Source organism: Staurois parvus, unplaced genomic scaffold (assembly GCF_062004578.1).
Source record: "Staurois parvus isolate SC_StPar_1 unplaced genomic scaffold, SC_StPar_1.0 ptg000018l, whole genome shotgun sequence".
NCBI classification, from domain to species: Eukaryota; Metazoa; Chordata; class Amphibia; order Anura; family Ranidae; genus Staurois; species Staurois parvus.
Window position 1 is genome coordinate 334821 of NW_028317814.1, and position 22326 is coordinate 357146.

Sequence of the window (22326 nt, forward strand, 5' to 3'; positions counted from 1 at the left end):
CAGTACTTAGAGCAGTCTTATGACTTCTATCAGTATTCAGCAGAGCACCGGTTAAAGCTTGTAGGATGAGGTTTCATTCTCCTCTAACTGTCCTATGAGACTGCAGGACCCCTGACCCTCTGTCTGGACAGCGCTGATTGGATATGTGCTGATCACATGCACTCTCCCAAGAAAAAAACATTCCAGCAATACACATCAAACTGAGTATGTGCATCTTGCTCCCAAGGCTCTGTTCTATCAGAAGATGAGTTGGGGACAGTGGAAGAAGGGGAGGATCAGAGCAGACAGGATCAAACATCCTTTTTTACACAATGCAGAGGATTAACCCCTTCAGTTCCACAGTGAGTATAACAAGCATGCTTTACTACATATACAGACTGATATTACTGTTGTGGGATTAGTAACACTTTAAGTGAGCTAAGTACAATGTCAACATGAGAATAATTCACAAAAAGTAAAAACAAAGAGCTGGATACAGACTTTCAGTGGGTTGATTGAATTATCAATGGGCACTTTATCTCTGGTCAAGCAGCATTCCACAAAATGGGGATACCCCTAAGCAAAGCTAAACTCTCGCAGTTAACATGAACTATTTTTAATTCTTATGTTGCTAGCAATAGTAAATAGGAGGATATACCATATTTTCTTGTTTTATGATCACAGTAATGTGATGTTACCATAGTAACATTGTACTACTTTGGGGAAGTGATCAGTATTTATTTATTTTTTTTACACAATTTGATTACTTACAGCAAAGAATTTACTTGCTATAAGCAAGCATTTAACTGAATGAAATCGATTCATTCAGCTTTTTTTATTGTGAATAGCCACGGCTAATCACATGACACAGATGGGCTGTGACTGGCCCAGCCTGTGCATGTGATCACTGTGACCATTCACAGCTAGACACACTTGTATACAATGGATGGCATGAAAGGAAGCCATCCATTGTATACAACTGTCAATGGACCTGCTGTGATTGGTCCTGGTAATGGGGCAGGTACACAGTTCTGTCATTGGCCGTGTCCGAGGTACACAGCCGGTGACAGATCTCGCCAGTGTGGCACTGCGGGCACACACAATGTGCGATCCGGGAAGGATGTCATATGACGCCCTCCGGGAGGGATGAGAATAACGTGACGGCCGGGTGGGAAGTGGTTAAACAGTAATCAGTTTTTGTACAAAAATACAATACAAATACATTACATCACTTCTGAATTTTTATTCTGTTGTACAAGAATTTTCGTAACTTTAGTAACCTTTTCACTTTTGATATGAGACTAGCATGCAGAAACAAAAAAAAGCGGATGATCATTTGTCCAATATTATCACCGTGAGTATGGGGCTTTTGGCTGCTTCAGCTTCTAATGTACACTGTGAAAAGCTTACAGTGTGCAGTGAAACATGAGTATGATGAGAGAAGTAGAGGAGAGGAGCCTGTACTATTGGGCAACACTGAAGGTCGGAGGCTGGAGTTCAGCTTTAACACCTTATTGGTCCATTGAGCCACAGGCACACTACATTGACATATACAAAATTAAACTTATTAAATGAATATCACATTTTTTTTCATTTGTATTAACAGAGTATCAAGCTCTGTTCTCTATTGATGTATAGTGTAACAAGCGAAGTCTCTCATGAACTTTCATGCTTCCTGTTCTGTTGGGGCTTGTTCTCTAGACAGGACCTAGGGCTTGGAACATGCGTTACCTCTTCCTACAGTTTGATTACTGCACTGCACTGACACATCAGCAGCCTCTTGGATTAGCATTCATGACAGTTCACAGATAGTTGTGTCTGACACGTGCTGCTTTCACAGATCTGTCTATGCGCCATAAATAAGAAACCAGTATGTTTACCAAAAGCATACTAATAACCTGCAGTCAAGGCTGCCAACTGTTCACGGCTAGTCACTTGGAGCAACAGCAGTTCTATTTTCAGGATTGGACAAAATGTTGAATTTTTATTCCCGTTGTGGAGACTCCCCTTTACTTCCTGTATGATCACCCAGATGAAAAATGAGTGGAAATCGCCCCAGCAGGGACAAAAAAAAGCAATGAAAACCTGACAGAGGTTCAAGCCCTTTCCCATACTATTCAAATCATTAAAATCTTTGGAGTTTCATTTTTATCCTTCTGCAAAATAGAAGAAGGGAAACATCTAAGTGTAGAAGAAAAAAACTAATTATTTTATTTCCACGAGTAAGCAACTTCCAAGAAATAGCAAGGAGAGCGCTCATCTAGCTACAAACATCACTGTCTGGTTCCAGTCTGATCCTGCTGGTTGTAGATCCCTGGAAGGCTCTCCTGGCCTGTGGTGGTGGATCCCAGCACTTCCTGGTTGGTTTTGGTCTACTGGGCGGAAGGAGATGACATCACAACAGGAAGTGGTGGGCGTGGCATGCATTTGGAGCATGCATGCTCCTTCATCAGTCCTTGGTGTAGGCCATCTTGGATGAGCTACTTATAGCCAAGCCATGTCGACAGACTACAGTGCTCAGTGCCTTTAAAGCAGCACAAAGATGGTAAAAAAACAAGACTGGCCTCCCCTATATTACATTAAAGCTACTATAAGCGCTCTGAGCCTCCCCCTATATTACAATAAAGCTAATATATTTGCTCTGAGCCTCCCCCTATATTACAATAAAGCTACTATAGGCCCTCTGAGCCTCCCCCTATATTACAATAAAGCTAATATAATTGCTCTGAGCCTCCCCCTATATTACATTAAAACTACTATAATTGCTCTGAGCCTCCCCCTATATTACAATAAAGCTACTACAAGCGCTCTGAGCCTCCCCCTATATTACAATAAAGCTACTACAAGCGCTCTGAGCCTCCCCCTATATTACAATAAAGCTACTACAAGCACTCTGAGCCTCCCCCTATATTACAATAAAGCTACTATAATTGCTCTGAGCCTCCCCCTATATTACAATAAAGCTACTATAAGCACTCTGAGCCTCCCCCTATATTAGAATAAAGCTACTACAAGCACTCTGAGCCTCCCCCTATATTACAATAAAGCTACTACAAGCGCTCTGAGCCTACCCCTATATTACAATAAAGCTACTACAAGCACTCTGAGCCTACCCCTATATTACAATAAAGCTACTATAAGATCTCTGAGCCTCCTCCTATATTACAATAAAGCTACTATAAGCGCTCTGAGCCTACCCCTGTATTACAATAAAGCTACTATAAGTACTCTGAGCCTCCCCCTATATTACAATAAAGCTACTACAAGCGCTCTGAGCCTCCCCCTATATTACAATAAAGCTACTGTAAGAGCTCTGAGCCTCCCCCTATATTACAATAAAGCTACTGTAAGAGCTGTGAGCAGTTATAATAGCTTTATTGTAACATAGGAAAACGTGTGCCACTGTGGTGTCAACAGGGCCACCCACGACTGAAATGTAGGCCAGTTCAACGACTGAAATGTGGGCCAGTTCAATAACTGAAATGTGGGCCAGTTCAATGACTGAAATGTGGGCCAGTTCAACGACTGAAATGTGGGCCAGTTCAATAACTGAAATGTGGGCCAGTTCAATGACTGAAATGTGGGCCAGTTCAACGACTGAAATGTGGGCCAGTTCAATAACTGAAATGTGGGCCAGTTCAATGACTGAAATGTGGGCTAGTTCAATGACTGAAATGTGGGCCAGTTCAACGACTGAAATGTGGGCCAGTTCAATGACTGAAATGTGGGCCAGTTCAACGCCTGAAATGTGGGCCAGTTCAACGACTGAAATGTTGGCCAGGTCAACGACTGAAATGTGGGCCAATTCAGTGACTGAAATGTGGGCCAGTTCAACGACTGAAATGTGAGCCAGTTCATGACTGAAATGTGGGCCAGTTCATGACTGAAATGTGGGCCAGTTCATGACTGAAATGTGGGCCAGTTCAACAAGATTCGAAGCATCCGTCTTCACTGAAAAAACATGGGCCTCCCAGTCAAGGTATTAGAATTTCATCAGGACCTTCACAAGGAGTTTGGCCAGTGTCATTTAACCCACATAAAACCTCTTCCTCTAAGCCAGGCATCACTAAATGGTGGACTGCGGTCCACAAACGGACCGAATGACAATCCTATATAGACCGTGGCTCCGACACTTAGCAGCCTGGATGTCCTCCCTCTGCAGCTGATATCCTCCCTCCAAACTCCCCGCCGCCATGCTTCCGCTGCCATCACAGCATTAATGTTTATGGAAGGCAGATGGCACGGCATGTCCAGCCGGAGGGTGGGAGCTGTCGAACTTCTCAAGTTAACAAGCCGGCGATTGGTTGCAACGCGTTCCTAGCACGCAATCACCTGCCTGTTAACATGAAAAGCATGTCCAACATGTCCCGCCCTCTGTCCAGGCATGCTGTGCCTTCTGCCTTCTACCTGCTGTATAAGGTAGGATCAAAAAGGAGGGTTGTGAATGGCGGGGGGGGGGATATAAGGGAGGGGCATTCATATAAAGGGGACTTGATTGCAAAGAAGGTAGAGGCTGTGAAGGGGGAACAGTATACAAAAAGGGGGGTTATAAAGGGGGCTGGGGCTGCAAGAAGGGACTGAGATGCAAGTAAGGGGGTCTGTAAAGTGGACTGGAGTACAAGGAAGGGGGGTGTAAAGGGGACTGGGGTGCAAGGAAGGGGGGCTGTGAAGGGGACTGAGATGTAAGCAAGGAGGGGCTGTAAGGGGACTGGGGTGCAAGGAAGGGGGCCGTGAGGACTGGGGTGCAAGGAAGGGGGGCTGTGAAGGGGACTGAGATGTAAGTAAGGAGGGGCTGTAAAGAGGAATGGGGTGCAAGGAAGGGGGGTTGTAAAGGCTGGGTGCAAGGAAGGGGGGGGGCTGTGAAGGAGGCTGAGATGATAGGGGGGAGCTGTGAAGGGGACTGAGATGCAAGTAAGGTTGTAAAGAGGACTGGGGTGCAAGGAAGGGGGGGCTGTGAAGGGGACTGAGATGTAAGTAAGAGGGGGGCTCTAAAGGGGACTGGGGTGCAAGGAAGAGGGGCTGTGACAGGGACTGGGATTTAGGTAAGGGGGCTGACAGAGGACATGATGTGAATGGGAGGGGGACTGTGATGTGAGGGCTGAGGACACTGATGTAAAGGTGGGGGGGTGTGATGTGAAGGGGAGATAAAGAACAATTAAGGAAAGGAGGCACTGTGATGTAATATGGGGGGATTTTAATGCATAGGGGGGCTGTGATGTAAAGCAGGCACTGTAATGTAAAGAAGAGGCTGTATTGTAAAGGGGGTGCTGTGATGTAAAGATAGGGTACAGCAATTTTAAAGGTAGTACTGTGGTATAAAGGGGAGGCTGTGATGTAAAGGGGAAACTGTAATGTAAGGGGGTGAGGCTGTAATATGAAGAACCCGAGTCATAGCACAAACATGAGACTCGGACCTCTGCTGGATGAAAGTTTTAATGACCAGACCTCCATAAATTTTAATTGAATATCCCTGCTGTAAGCCAAGGCTCTCATGGGCACTCCCTGTGGGTACGTCCTCATGCCGTCCTGGCCTCAATATATTACTGCACTAAACAGTGTTCACCAGGGGTGGACTGACAACTCATGGGGCCCCCGGGCAATAGGGGATCATGGAGCCCCTGTGTCCTTGCCCAAACTCAAAAAAGCCTATGAAAAAGGTACCAGGGGCATCTCATGGGGCCCCCTACTGTCCCCCGGGCCCTCAGGCAGTGCCCGAGTTTCCAAATGGTCAGTCCGCCCCTGGTGTTCACACATCACTACTAAACTGACTAGACTAGCCACTAAACTAAAGCTATTACATATTGACCTAACCCTGGAATTCTGCTTTACAATGATCGTTGATGTAAAAGAATGAAAATACTGTAGATTCATAAATATTCCTAAATATTTGTCTACTTTACTGAAAGAACATGTTCTTTAATTCTTGACATATTACACATTTATTTTTAAAATATACACCTTAGGGTATTACTGTATTTTGGACAGACTGCTTCCCATGGAGGCCTAAAGCTGGCTGCTCTGTACATGCAACAGACTGCACATAGAGGAGTTAAATGTACCTACCCTTAAGAATGGTGTCAGGTTCAGCCTGTCATGACCATTAGGCACCCAGGCCGTATTTGGCACCCAGTTCAAGCATATAGGTTTAGACATGAAAGTAAATGTATCTCAATGTATCAATCAGATGTGTAGCTTGAGGGCATATAAAAATATTATGTTTGCTGAGAGCAACGAGTCAGAGCATGCACAGTCTTTACTATATACTGAAGAAAATGATGGAAAATATCTCAGGTCAGACCTCGCATTAAACGTAATACAGCAATTTTAGCGCTGAGTGTTTTTCCATTGCATAAAAAATGCTGTTCTATGATCTATTCTAAACTATATCTTATGAAGTTATGAAAAGGACGTGACTGTAAAGTGGGACTGCACTGCATCTGAATACCACAACCAAAAATGCTATATAATTCATTTTTAATATTCAAAACAAACTCCTCCATCCATCCATGTCTCCATGCTTTATTTTGCTGAGAAATCATTTTAAAAAACACCTCCTGGCATTTCTGGCAGTGCCCATCTTAATTAAGGGCAGTTGATTCATGTAGCAGTTACTTCCTGGAATCCATCTATTCTTAGCTCAGGCATTGGCTAAGCTGGGAACCCTACCTCCCCTCCTGGAGACTCCTGGGATGTACGACATCATTTGCCTAGGCATGGAAACCAGGAAGTAAATCAAGAAATGCAAAAAAAAAAAAGGATAAAACAAGTAAATATGATATACTTTCCTATCCATTTACTAATGCTAGCAGAATTAGAAAGAATTAGAAATAGTCCATGTTGATTGAGAGAGTGAAGTTCTGCTTTAAAGGGGCATTTCCCACAAGTGCCAGAACAAGCATATCAATATATATATATATATATCAAATAGCCACATATCTCTATAATAAGTTATAAAGCGAATATCACAAATCAAGCATCCATTTGTGTTATTATCTGCAGCCTTGGGTCTGTCCCACATGTAATACTTATCTATGTATACGTTATATGTTTTTGAAATTATAAAAAGTCATTCCTGTTAACCACTTGAGCTCCAGAGGATTTACCCCCCTTAATGACCAGGCCTCTTTTTGCTACTCGGCGCTCCACTAATTCAACTGATAATTGCGCGGTCATGCAATGCTGCACCCAAACAAAATTTACGTCCTTTTTTTCACACAAATAGAGCTTTCTTTCGGTGTAATTTGATCACCTGTGCGCTTTTTATTTTTCACGCTATAAACAAAAAAAGGCCAAACATTTTGAAGAAAAACAATATTTTTTACTTTCAGCTATAAAAAATATATAGTAAACTCAAAGTTGGTTATAAATTTAGGCCAAAATGTATTTTGCTACATGTTTTTGGTAAAAAAAATCCCAATAAGTGTATATTGATTGCTTTGTGTGGAAGTTATAGCGTCTACAAACTATGGTATAAATACTGCAATTTACGCCATTTTTCTGCTATACAGCGTTGCGCTAGTTTAACGGACAATTGTGCGGTCATGCAATACGGTACATAAATGAAATTTACATCCTTTTTTTCCCCACAAATTGAGATTTCTTTCGTGGTATTTGATCGCCTGTGCGGTTTTTATTTTTTGCGCTATAAAAAAAAAGGCTGACAATTTTGAGAAAAAAAAACAATATTTTGGACTTTTTGCTATAAAATATGTCCAGTAAAAAAAAAATGCAAAAATCAAATTTAGTCATAAATTTCTGCCAAAATGCATTCTGCGACATGTCTTTGCTAAAAAAAAAAAACCAATACGTGTAAATTAATTGGTTTACGTGAAAGTTATAGCGTTTACAAATGGCGGGAAAGATACTGGGATTTTTAGGTTTTTTTTTATACTAATAATGGCGGCGATCAGTGAAATGGCGGCGATCAGGGACTTATGGCAGTGACCAGCGACTTATGGCGGGACTGTGGCAGACATTCTGACATTGGGGGGTACTGACTTGGGGTCACTGACATCCCCAAAAACACTAATACAGTGATCAGTGCAAAAAAAAAAAACACTGACACTGTACTAATGGCAATGGGGAGGAAGGGGTTAACTTTATTTTGCAGGGAAGGGTTATAGCAGTGAGGGGGAGTGTTTTACTAGTACTGGACGGGACAAGGCTGATCGAGAAAGAGAAACTGTTCTTTCTCAATCAGCTCATCCTCGAGCTGACAGGTAAGTGACAGACAGCACAGCTACTTCAGCTGTGCTGTCTGTCACTGTTTGCCTCCGATCGCCGGGAAACAGCCGCTACGGAGCGGCTGTGACCCGGCGACTCACATCTGCGGCGGTGATCGGTGGGACAGATAGGGCGGCGGCGCACCTCGCGTGCGCCCCCTATTCGTTTACAAAACACACGTCTTAAAACGTGGTTTTGCCTGCGAGTGCCACCCTGCCGCCGTATATGTACAGTGGCTGGGCGGCAAGTGGTTAATCAAAGGACAGCTTCCTTTAAAGTGGATCTTCACCCTCCAATACACAATCCCTTCTCTCTACCTCTCCTACAGTCCTCTGCAGGAATAGTGCTGTTGTTTTACCTTTTTTTTAATAAAATGTCTGCCCCACCCCCTTGCACTTCAGGCGAATGACAGCACTCTCCTCCCTTTGCCTCCTGGGATATGTACATCACATATCCCAGGAGGCATAGCATTTCATTGTGGAAAAGAGGAGGGGGCAGGCCTGTCAGCATGTCAGCAGGAGGCACATTGGCTGAACCTGGAAGAGCCGGTAACCTATCGATGACTTCACAGGAAAACATTGTGGCACTGGAAAGTGCTGGATCTGCTTGGCGGGCGAGTATCTAAGCTTAGCAGAACTCACCAGCAGGTAAGCAGGAGTGTACATAAATGGAGGGGATGGAGGGTGAAAATCCTCTTTAAAAGAAGAATTAAGACTTGCATTGTGATTGCAAAGTCTGAAAATTTTAAAGCTGTATGCCAACAATGATAAATTTTGCATATTCACATTGGGCCACCTTGGCCCAGTGCAAGTTTGCATATGTGACACTTGATTGGTATTCTGTCCCTCCAATCCAAGCATTGATAGTGTGATCTCTGTAACTTACAGTTGTGATGAGATAGCAATAACTTCAACCTCAGTTGGATACCACAGTCAGTGACTCAATCGATAAGACATCTTGTAGATCTTGTCAAGTTTAATCCATAAACTGAGAGAATCTTACAACAATGAACATTCGATAGGTAAAAAGATCATAATGTTTCTGCTTCTTGCCATGAGGCTTGCTGCAATGCCTTACTGGGAAAAGGGGTGGGATATCTATACAGCATTAACTAAACCAAAGGAAAGGGAGGAGCAGAAACAAAATATAGAAAACTCTTAAAGGCATATGACAGTCAATATGACATTCATGTGAAACATGACAGTTGGCCTCTGCAGAAGCTGTAAATTACTGTAATCAACTGTACTGCAGTGATGGGTGTGATCTACCGGGTGCCATGCCGAGTGCCTGTCCTTCTGTATAATAATCTTGCTTGGGAGGACCACCATCCAGAGAACACCTTGCATTTATCCTATGGAATGAGAACCAATCTCTGATTGGATGAGGTGGAGATTGTGACATCACTGCCCCTCCTTTCCTTCACATCCAACCAAAGAACGCTTTGCATTCAGTAAGCAAAATGCAAGGCGTTCTCTATATGGGGACAGTACTGAGCTAGTGACCCCCTGAGGTTATTATGCTGAAGGGCAGCAGCTTGGCACAGCACCCGAAAGATCGCGCCCATCACCGTAGTAGCTCAGGTGACTACTGTGATTTACTGCTTCCACAGAAGCCAATCAGATGTCACATATGCACACCTACACTGGGCCAAGCTGGCCCAATGCAAGTATGCAAAATGTATCATCATTGGACTTGATTGTCGGACTGCCATGTGAAACCTCAGGTTTTATTATTTTGAGCAACTAACCCAGAAAAAGTGTACAGATAAGGTGTTCTGAGCTTTCTCCAACTTTCCTGATATGCATACTTGCTCCATTTTAGTAGTAATGAGGTCAGTGTGGTAGCACACTAGTCAGCATTTTCAGAAGGGTGTAGTCTCCATGTTTTTTTCAGGAAATGTTTAAATACTGACCCATCAAAGTTCAAAGACTAAATCATCAGCACAGTCATGTATTTTTGCTGATTAGCAGATCTCCATGGTTTTGGAAAAGAAAGGTTAATCTGCAAAAAGACAAGAACCCTAACAAAGACCTATCTACTCGCTATTCAACAGTCCAATAATGATCTACGTTGGATGCTGAAGCCTTGGTATTGCACTCGGTTAAACCTGAACTCCTGGCAGATATAAAAGACACAATTTAAAGCAGAACTAAAGTAGTTGTACTTACCTCCTCTCTAATGTCTGAAGACCGCGAGGTGTTCTGCATCGGTCTCCGCAGCTTCTCCCCAAGTGCCGGTCTTTGGGCATCCTCATTGGCCGGTCCAGGATGATATCAATCCTTCTCATGCACAGGAGTCAGCCATCCCATCACACAGGGACCATGCCAGCGAAGTAAGCTGAGTTTACATGCTGCAATTTTATTACAGAAGAGACATTGGATGTCTCTTCTGTGATAACTAGCCTGCCTGCTTGCAAGTTTTAGGAAAATGCCTTCAAATCCACTTTAACACTTACCCTCCAGAGGATTTACTCACCCCCCTCTCATGACCAGGTCATTTTTTGTGATGCGACGCTGCATTACTTTAACTGACAATTGCGTGGTCATGCAATACTGCACCCCAATTATATTTATGTCCTTTTATCCCACAAATGTAGCTTTCTTTCTGTGGTATTTGATCGCCTGTGCGTTTTTATTTTTTGAGCTATAAACAAAAAAAGACTGGCAATTTTGAAAAGAAACCCAATATTTTTGACTGTTTGCCAGTAAAAAAATTGAAAAAAATCAAATTTCGTCATACATTTAGGCCAAAATGTATTCTGCTACATGTCTTTGCTGAAACATATCCTAATAAATTAATTGGTTTACGTGAAAGTTATAGCACCTACAAATAGCAGTATATATACTGGAAATTTTTTTTTATACGGGTAATGGAGGCAATCAGCAACTTAAAGTGGGACTGCGGCAGGCATTCTGACACTGGGGGGGAACTAACTACCACTGACATCCCCAATGACACTAAAACAGTGATCAGCACTAATAAAAAGCACTGATACTGTACTAATGACACGGGCAGGAAGGGTTAACTGTGTGCTATGTGCTGTTTTAATATTTTTTCTGTGTGTGCTTTACTGTGTATGCAGAGCAATGGAGTTTTCATGTTCTCCCTGGGCCTGCGTGGGTTTCCTCCGGGTACTCCGGTTTCCTCCCACATTTAAAAGACATGCTGGTAGGTTAATTGGCTCCTGTCTAAATTGAATGTGAGTTAGGGACCTTAGATTGTACGCTCCTCGGGGGCGGGGACTGATGGGAATGTACAATATGTATGTAAAGCGCTTCGTAAATTGACGGCGCTATATAAGTACCTGAAATTAATAAATACAAAGCAGAGTGCTGGTGCTGACAGGGGAGAAATCTGTACTGATAACATACAGGTCTCTCTTCTGTCAGTGTTCCTTGGTGATTGCCAGGTGTCAGCAGGAAATCTCTGTGATCAACAGCTGTAGCCGCCAATGGTGGCGCAGGTAGGGTGGCAAGCACGTGCGTGCCCCCTACCCAGAAATACAAAATCACGTATATATACATGATTTTGTGTAGCCCTGCTGCCCTGTAGCAGTACTTCTGCATAGGGCGGTCAGGAAGCTGTTAATGAAACTCTGTATGCATCAAGTAGCCTGAGTACCTGAATTTGACTTGGTATGAGCCTCAAGCAGTCCTCACCCCCACACAGCAGAGCTCAGACTAGGAGAGGGAGAAGCAGAAAAAGGGGTCAATCAGGTCACCTGCATTGCTCATGTGCTAAGAAACATGCCATTAGGAGGAGACAGCAAGCGAGTGACAGGGTAATGTATTTTTTCATGGTACTTATCTGGAAAAGCTTCCCTTTTGTAGACTTTCAGAAGACCTGAGATTGCTCTGCTGGGCACCATGATCTTGGATGTGATGTCAGCAGACCTAGGAGACTCAGAGCTGTCACTCGAGTGACACCCTGTAGTATTTCCCTTCACTTCTACACCGACATGTGGGGGGGGGAGGAGCTTGGCCAGCACAGAGAATAAGAAGTAATTAGACACTTCCAGAAGATGAGTGGAGGGCATGAACACACCCCCTCTACACAGTCTTATAGGAAAACATGCACAGCTGAGATTTTCAATCACCTGATGTGTGTTGGGGGAGGGGTGTCCCAGCATTGTTGGGTGTAGACTGTCAAAAGGGACTCCAGGTGTAGATTGCAGAGGAATGTACACACTATACAGTGCCTTGAAAAAGTATTCATACCCCTTGAAATTTTCCACATTTTGTCATGTTACAACCAAAAATGTAAATGTGTTTTATTGGGATTTTATGTGATAGACCAACACAAAGTGGCTCATAATTGTGAAGTGAAAGGAAAATGATAAATGGTTTTCAAAGTTTTTTCACAAATAATATAAAAAAATATCAAAATAGTCAATACTTTGTAGAACCACCTTTTGCTGCAATTACAGCTGCAAGTCTTTTTGGGGATGTCTCTACCAGCTTTGCACATCTACAGAGTGACATTTTTGCCCATTCTTATTTACAGAATAGCTCAAGCTCTGTCAGATTGGATGGAGAGCATCTGTGAACAGCAATTTTCAAGTCTTGCCACAGATTCTCAAGTGGATTTAGGTCTGGTATTCGACTGGGCCATTCTAACACATGAATATGCTTTGATCTAAACCATTCCATTGTAGCTCTGGCTGTATGTTTAGGGTTGTTGTCCTGCTGGAAGGTGAACCTCCACCCAGTCTCAAGTCTTTTGCAGACTCTAACAGGTTTTCTTCTAAGATTGCCCTGTATTTGGCTCCATCCATCTTCCCATCAACTCTGACCAGCTTCCCTGTCCCTGCTGAAGAAAAGTATCCCCACAAAATGATGCTGCCACCACCATATTTCACGGTGGGGATGGTGTGTTCAGGGTGATGTGCAGTGTTAGTTTTTTGCCACACATAACGTTTTGCTTTTAGGCCAAAAAGTTCAATTTTGGTCTCATCTGACCAGAGCACCTTCTTCCACATTTGCTGTGTCCCCCACATGGCTTCTTGAAAACTGCAAACAGGACTTCTTATGGCTTTCTTTCAACAATGGCTTTCTTCTTGCCATTCTTCCATAAAAGTCAGATTTGTGGACTGCATGACTAATATTTGTCCTGTGGACAGATTCTCCCACCTGAGCTGTGGATCTCTGCAACTCCTCCAGAGTTACCATGGGCCTCTTGGCTGCTTCACAGATTAATGCTCTCTTTGCCCGGCCTGTCAGTTTAGGTGGACGGCCATGTCTTGTAGGTTAACAGTTGTGCCATAAGCTTTCCATTTTCAGATGATGGATTGAACAGTGCTCAGTGAGATGTTCAAAGCTTGGGATATTTTTTTTTATAACCTAACCCTGTTTTAAATTTCTCCAAAACTTTATCCCTGACCTGTCTGGTGTGTTCCTTGGCATTCATGAAGCTGTTTGTTCACTAATGTTCTCTAACAGACCTCTGAGGGCTTCACAGAACAGCTGTATTTATACTAAGATTAAATTACACACAGGTGGACTCAATTTACTCATTAGGTGACTTCTGAAGGCACATGTTTCCACTAGATTTTAGTTAGGGGTATCAAAGTAAAGGGGGCTGAATTCAAATGCACACCACACATTTCAGGTATTTATTTGTAAACAATTTTAAAAACTATTTAACATTTTCCTTCCACTTCACAATTATGTGCCACTTTGTGTTGGTCTATCATATAAAAACCCAATAAAATACATTTACGTTTTTGGCTGTAACATGACAAAATGTGGAAAATTGCAAGAGGTATAATACTTTTTCAAGGCAATGTAGAAGGATATGTTTTGTTTGGTTCTGCATTTCAGAGGTTTACAACCACTTTAATGGCTGTCCTAGACCCAGGCAGTCCCTGTACACTAGCCAAAGGTGCCATTGGTGATGTTGAACTCCAAGCTGTTATCATCACGCTTTCATCCTTACTTGCTAAGTCTCTGGTTTGGCACTGAATATATGGCATTGAAACACTGGGTGCATGCTTGTTTCTGGTCAATGGCTTATTACATAGTAAAGCAAGACAACTATGACAGCCTTGGAGTTTGCACTTGACTCTTTTAGGTGGAAATGTTAAAACTAATTCTAAAGACAGACAGCCAGACAGCAAACTCCCCAGAAGACCATATTTCATATTTCAAAGCATGAATTGAATAATGCAGGCAGTCCCCATCCTCCTGCATATGTCACACCAGACACCTGCCAGAAAAATCTCCGGAAATGCGCAAGGGAAAACGCTCCCATCAAAATTTTGAAAGTCTGCCATTATAACAAGATCCTGTTCCATATGGGAACAATTCAAGCGGACTGCATTTTACTGATGATGAGAAGGGGTAAGGCATAAAGGTGAAGAAAAGCTGACAGAGTAGCAAAAATGGTGAAATCGCCATAACATGCTTTAATATTCTGAAAGCGTCACATGCCTTTTCCGAGTGCTGCTATACAGAACCACTATTAGGGGAACAGACACAATTTAAGTCAGAGAGTCAGCCAGAAATTATTATATTATTATTATTATACAGTATTTATAAAGCGCCAATAGTTCGCTCAGCGCTGTACATTACAAAGGGAGACAGAACATGTGACAGAACAATACCAATACAATGCAAAACATGAGGGGATCAAGGGCCCTGCTCTTTCGAGCTTACAATTTGTAACTCTTGAGTTGGTCTAAGGCTGGATTTACAGCTATACATTTTTCCCTGATGCGTATTCCATTAAAATCAATGGAAATGCATCAAAATACATGTCAACATGCTTTAAAATGCAATGTCACATGTTCTTAGCGTGTGTTGCAGTGCATTGCATTGAATAGAATATATAGATCCTCCTGCGCTGCCAGTACCCCCCAAAGTGCAAGAGTTGCAGCAAGCACCCAACCGTGATCCAACCCGTTTAAATAGATAAAATTAAAACATGATGCTGTGCTACTCAAAAATAACCTTCTCATAAAATACGACTAAAAATATACACCCCACCCCATATGATTATCTGTCACTATTAGTTACTTTGCAGTTAGTTTGATTAAATCACTGTGTTGCTATAATTAACCACTTGCCTTCCTGAGGATTTGCCCCCCTTCCTGACCAGGCCATTTTTTACATTACGGCGCTGCTTTTAACTGACAATTGCGCAGTCATGCAACACTGCACCCAAATGAAATTTACGTCCTTTTTTTCCCACAAATTGAGCATTCTTTTGGTGGTATTTGCAGTTTTTATTTTACTGCGCTATAAAAAAAAAAAGACAGACAATTTTGAGAAAAAACTATATTTTTTACTTTTTTCTATTAAACATGTCCAGTAAAAAAATGTAAAAAAATAAAATTTCGGCATAAATTCAGGCCAAAATGTATTCTGTTACATGTCTTTTGCTAGAAAAAAATCCCAATACATGGAAATTAATTGGTTTATGTGAAAGTTATAGCGTTACAAATGGCGGTATATATACTGGGATTTATTTTTTATTTTTACTAGTAATGGCGGCGATCAGTGTACTAATGACACTGGGCAGGAAGGAGTTAACACGAGGGGCGATCAAAGGGCTAACTGTGTGCATACAGGTCCAAAGCTTTTAATGTGTAATCACATAGTTACAAGGAAAGCAACAAGAAGCGACGTTTCCGAGTCACGCAGGACCACTTTATCAGGCATGTGACGTCACATGCCTGATAAAGGGGTCCTGTGAGACTCTGAAACTTCGTTTCTTGTTGCTTTCCTTGTAACTATGTGATTACCGTACACATTAAAAGCTTTGGACCCGTATTGGAGGAACCTGGTGTGCTGGCGATATTTCTCTTCTAGGTTTAAGGGTGACACGCTACAAATCAAATTTCTCTTCCCTCTTCCCCCATCAGTTACCTAAGAGTTACAGTATCTCACAGAAGTGAGTACACCCCTCACATTTTTGTAAATATTTTATTATATCTTTTCATGTGACAACACTGAAGAAATGACACTTTGCTACAATGTGACGTAGTGAGTGTACAGCTTGTATAACAGTGTAAATTTGCTGTCCCCTCAAAGTAACTCAACACACAGCCATTAATGTCTAAACCGCTGGCAACAAAAGTGAGTACACCCCTAAGTGTAAATGTCCAAATTGGGCCCAAAGTGTCAATATTTTGTGTGGCCACCATTATTTTCCAGCACTGCCTTAACCCTCTTGGGCATTGAGTTCACCAGAGCTTCACAGGTTGCCACTGGAGTCCTCTTCTACTCCTCCATGATGACATAACAGAGCTGGTAGATGTTAGAGACCTTGAGCTCCTCCACCTTCCCTTTGATGATGCCCCATAGATACTCAATAGGGTTTAGTTTTAGAGACATGCTTGGCCAGTCCATCACCTTTACCCTCAGCTTCGTTAACAAGGCAGTGGTCGTCTTGGAGGTGTGTTTGGGGTCGTTATCATGTTGGAATACTGCCCAGCGGCCCAGTCTCCGAAGGGAGGAGATCATGCTCTGCTTCAGTATGTCACAGTACATGTTGGCATTCATGGTTCCCTCAATGAACTGTAGCTCCCCAGTGCCGGCAGCACTCATGCGGCCCCAGGCCATAACACTCCCACCATGCTTGACTGTAAGCAAGACACACTTGTCTTTGTACTCCTCACCTGGTTGCCGCCACACACGTTTGACACCATCTGAACCAAATAAGTTTATATTGGTCTCATCAGACCACAAGACATGGTTCCAGTAATCCATGACCTTAGTCTGCTTGTCTTCAGCAAACTGTTTGTGGATTTTCTTGTGCATCATCTTTAGAAGAGGCTTCCTTCTGGGACGAGAGCCATGCAGACCAATTTGATGCAGTGTGCGGCGTATGGTCTGAGCACTGACAGGCTGACCCCCCCATCCCTTCAACCTCTGCAGCAATGTTGGCAGCACTCATACATCTATTTCCCAAAGACAACCTCAGGATATAGCGCTGAGCACATGCACTCAACTTCTTTGGTCAACCATGGTGAGGCCTGTTCTGAGTGGAACCTGTCCTGTTAAACCGCTGTATGGTCTTGGCCACCATGCTGCAGCTCAGTTTCAGGGTCTTGGCAATCTTCTTATAGCCTAGATCATCTTTATGTAGAGCAACAATTCTTTTCTTCAGATCCTCAGAGTTCTTTGCCATGAGGTGCCATGTTGAACTTCCAGTGACCAGTATGAGAGAGTGGGAGCAATAACACCAAAATTTAACATACCTGCTCCCCATTCACACTTCACACGCTGTAACACTAACGAGTCACATGACGCTGGAAGGGAAAATGGCTAATTGGGCCCAACTTGGACATTTTCAGGGGTGTACTCTCTTTTGTTGCCAGCGGTTTAGACATTAATGGCTGTGTTGAGTTATTTTGACAGCAAATTTACACTGTTATACAAGCTGTACACTCACCACTTTACATTGTAGCAAAGTGTCATTTCTTCAGTGTTGTCACATGAAAAGATATAATACAATATAATCTCACTTCTGTGACATACTGTATATGTGATTACACATTAAGTCCTCATTGCACATTGGACGTTTTACAGCTCCTGTTTTTGGCTTTTGGTGTTTTTTTCTACAGCCAGTAAACTCCCCAGCATGTTATCCTATGTATCCATGCATACATAGGCTTTAAGCAGCATTTTTTGGCAGGGGTGTTTTTTGCTGGAAACCCACCCCAGAACTAGTGGTTTTCTAGAGGAGTTTTTGGGCTGTAAAAACGCTCTAACACTGAAAAACGCTGTAAAACACGGTGGACTTTTTTTAAAAACCGCAAATGCAGAAAAATGAGGCTTAATGCAAATGCAAAAACACTAAAAACCAGTGAAAAACTTGCGTTTTTAACGTGACTTTACATAGCTAACACTACCAGCATTATTAACCACTTCATGCCTGGACACTTTTACCCCTCCTGTCAAGGTCAATTTTCAGCTTTCAGTGCTATCACACTTTGAATGACAATTGCGCGGTCATGCAACACTGTACCGTTATGAATTTTCTAGCATTTTTTTGAGACAGATAAAGCTTTATTGTGGTGGTATTTATTCACCACTGGGATTTTTATTTTTTTTTTGCTATATAAATGAAAATGTCCAAAAATTTTGAAAAAAAGTGTTTTTCTTATAAAATTTTGCAAATAAATATAATCTTTCTTCATAAATCTTGGCCAAAATTTATTCAGTTATCTTCTTAGTAAAGAAAATAACCCAAATTAGTTTATAACCAAAAAATATAATTTTTCAAAATTTTCTTTACATTTTTATTTTTTTTTATATTATTAATGTTTTGGGTTTTTTTTTATCTCCCTAGCAGTACAGTGTCTCTGTACTACATGTGGGGGGGTTATTAAGATTATTATTATTTTTTTTTTTACACTGATTGCTTTTATACCCATAAAGGCTGTAAAAGCAATCATTTCTCCTTCTCTCTGGCTGCAATTGTGCAGCCATTGAGAAATACTGTGTGAGCTGTGATTGGTCACAGCTTGTCACATGGTACAAGGCTGCTGTGAATAGCCTTGTACCATGTGACCTCTGTGATCATTCACAGATTTCACACAAAGTAAGCAATGATGTCAGAAGTGACATCTTGCTTACTACTCTTCATTTGATCACGGATTGGCCAATCAGTGATCATATGATCAATAGTTAATATGGCAAGCGAGCGCTCCGTAAAATAAGCAGCTAGCATAACGATGAACCCCTTGATCCTTTAAAACATCAATCATATAAAATACAGCGCTAATCGGAGGACACAGCGGGCACCGGATCGCGGTGCTGCACGCTCCCAGGGAGCGCGCACAAGCAGGGGGCGGGGAGGCTGTTTACAAACTGCCAATGCCCCTGCACTGCTCCCGTTCGGCCATTTATATACATGGGTCGGACGGGAAGTGGCTAAAATGCCCAGTGTGCATGGAGCCTAATAGCTTTGGACCCGTATTGGAGAAACCTGGTGTGCTGGCGATATTTCCCTTCTATGACGTACTGTATCTCGGTTCCAGCCAACTGTCACTACAGCACCCACCTACACATACAGCCATCTTCTGATGCAGGAGCGTGTGCGTTGGGATTTTGCAATTACTCTTAAACCTAGTACACATGACAAGAAAATCAGATGCAAAATACCGTTTTCAGGGCGATCATCCGATAATCTGATCTTTAACACAGAGCTTTTGAGAGCCGATCATGACGGTTCATGCGAAAATATCCAAAGGGACAAGCAGGAAATATTTTCTCATACAATAATAGAACGTTTTTTTGTTAACCCCTTGGCGCCGATGCCCTTATAAGGGTCTGTGACACCGAGCAGCGGGGCGGAATTTAGGGTCATGTGATCACCATGATTGGCTGACACAGCGGTCATATGAGTAACTACTTGTGATCAGGACCTTTCCGTGAGGTGCCGGTAAATATGCATGCGGGGCGTGCGCTCCCAACACGTGTGGTTTTCTTTTAGTTACGCAAATATGCAGCCTCTTGGAGTCAACGCCCAGCCGTCGAGAGGACACATACTTGCATACAGTCGGCGCCAACAGGTTTATTCTTCCATAAAAAATCGAGTGACCAAGACAGCATGTGCTTGCATACTAAAGATTACATTACAATACAATAAATGATATCACTTCTGAAGTTGTGTTCTCTTTTACGAGAATTTTCTTTAGTAATCTCTTCATTTTCGATATGAGACTAGCATGCAAAAAATACAATCATCTGTCCAATATTCTCATTGTGTGTACAAGGCCTTAGGGTCCACTTACACTAGAAACTGCACTGTGCGGTTCCTGTGAGATTCACATGCAGTTCTGCGCAGTGCAATTTCAACCCATTCATTTTGAATGGGCTGACATTGCACCACCCTGCACCAAAAGCAGTGCATGCACTACCTTTTGAAACACACTGCAACCAGATTGCATGGTACTTTTGTACCCTGCAATCCAGCATTGGCCGGGGAGGGCAAACACACTACGACCTGCATCTGGGGTGTCGTTAAATTTGCATAGACACCCGCTGCAGATCACAAGGGCAGTGCAATTGGAATGTGGTGTGGGAAACCGCACAGGAACACAGGTTTCCTACACTGCATTCTAGTGTGAAAGGGCCGAGAGTCTGATGGCATCACGTCCAAGATGGCGGCACCCAACAGCAGTGTCAGGCCATTTGGATATCTACACAAGAGAGGCTTTTACAGGTTAATAGTATGCCTTAAAAACATCGAATACACTGAAATGAATGGTCTCCCCAACTAAAACTGTGATACACTTCATCTCTCAGACACCTTGAATCAGAATTAATCTGTTCATAGTATGCTTTAGTAGTATAAACCTTCTTTTTAGCTTTGTATGTCAGAACATTCCATCTGAAATCAAAAGTAAAAGACTTGGGGGACCCCAAGTTCAAACTGGGTTAAAAAATTGTGAAAAAAAATGTTCTTCATGGAGCAAGATGTTCCAAATATTTCATGTCGCAGCCTGTTCACGTTGATGCATGAGATGTGAAAATGGCATCTCTGAAATATGCTGCTCTAGGGAGTCTGTACACTTGCAATACCCTTCCTGGCTTTCAGCCATAAGACCTGAGCCTAATCCTCTCCTCTGATGTGATCAGGTTTCTCTTTCTCCTTGATCTATTTCGGACAATAAAAGAAAAATCACTTTAACTTGATCGGTACACATAAATTCCATATGTTCATATAGAAAGCGGGAGCTCTCCTTACAAATAACACGCTTAACCGCGGCCAAAAATTTCAGGGACTCCAACTTCATGGAAAACCTTTAAACATGATAACCTCACTTAACACAACTAATTAACCATTTCACCTCTTTTCCTAATGGGAGAGAAGGTATCCAGACCCTTCTCTATATTATGCCGACTGCAAGAGTAAAATTTTAAACTTTCTATTGGTAGCAGAACTGATTTTCCTTGTTTCATCTGGTCAGATGTCATATGATGAGAAAAAGCAGCCAAACTTAAAGTCTAATTTTATTTTTACCTCCATATAGGCCAGTGGTTCTCAACCTTCCTAATGCCGCGACCCTTTAATACAGTTCTTTATGTTGTGGTGACCCCCAACCATAAAATTATTTACCCAGTAATTATAATTCATGAAGTGTCATTTTTACCTCCAATACTGCTTCTTTCAACGTAGCTGCTTTTAACAGAGTAGCTGCTTTCAACACAGCAGCTGCTTTCTACACAGTAGCTTCTCTTTACACATCGGAAATATGTGTTTTCTGATGGTCTTAGGCGACCCCTGTGAAAAGGTCGTTCGACCCCCAAAGGGGTCATGACCAACAGGTTGAGAACCACTGATATAGGCCATTCAGAAATAACCTGTATTTTCACCTCTCTCAGGGCTGTTTTTCACATCTTTTTTTTTCTGTTTGTTTTTTTTTTGTTTTTCTCATCTTTAACTGTACAGTACATGCAAAATTTTATATGATTGTGGTGATTGTGATACAAGTAATTTTCCTAATGTTTCCAATCAGTCAAACAACTCACAGGCCTGTATTGTTAGAGGAAGAAGTAAGGCCTGGTTCACACCTATGCATTTTTTTGGTGCTTTTTGCAAAAACGCACTACAGTCCAGTTAACATGGTTTCCTATGGGACACATTCACATCTATGCTTTTTTCAGTCGCTGTGTTTTTAGAAAAGGTCAGGGACTTTATAAAATGAAAAACAGTGTGTTTTCGGCTCAACAAACCTCAATGGAGAGGCTGCAGAAAACACACGTAGTGCATTTTTGACGTGTTTTTAATGTGTTTTTTATGCAGTCTGCATTTTTTAATCTGTCCAACAACAAACTGGCCAAAAAAGCATAAAAAACACAAAATGCATCAAAAAACGAAGGAAAAACACGTCAAAATCGTGTATGCAAAATGCACCGCAAAAAGCACTGCAGAAACGGATCAAAAACAAACTGCATAGGTGTGAACCAGGCCTAAAGCACAACCCTTATTTAGCACTGCAAAGCAGAAAGCAAACCCTGTGTGTATAATAAATAAATATGGCTGTTGCCATGTACAGACATACTATAATTACAAAGTATAGAGAGAGAAAAGCTTTTAAAACATTTAAGGACATTCACACATTTCCTTGCATGACGCATGTTGTGTAAGGACAGACTTTTGAATGGACCCTTA

The 22326-nt window shown here is 42.2% G+C and overlaps 1 protein-coding gene across 1 annotated transcript in view; it reads right to left on the minus strand.

The window, feature by feature from the left end:
• Positions 1 to 22326, minus strand: part of PRKAR1B (protein kinase cAMP-dependent type I regulatory subunit beta) — a 295736-nt gene that overhangs the window by 133175 nt on the left and 140235 nt on the right. The gene's annotated exons all lie outside the window — the stretch shown is intronic.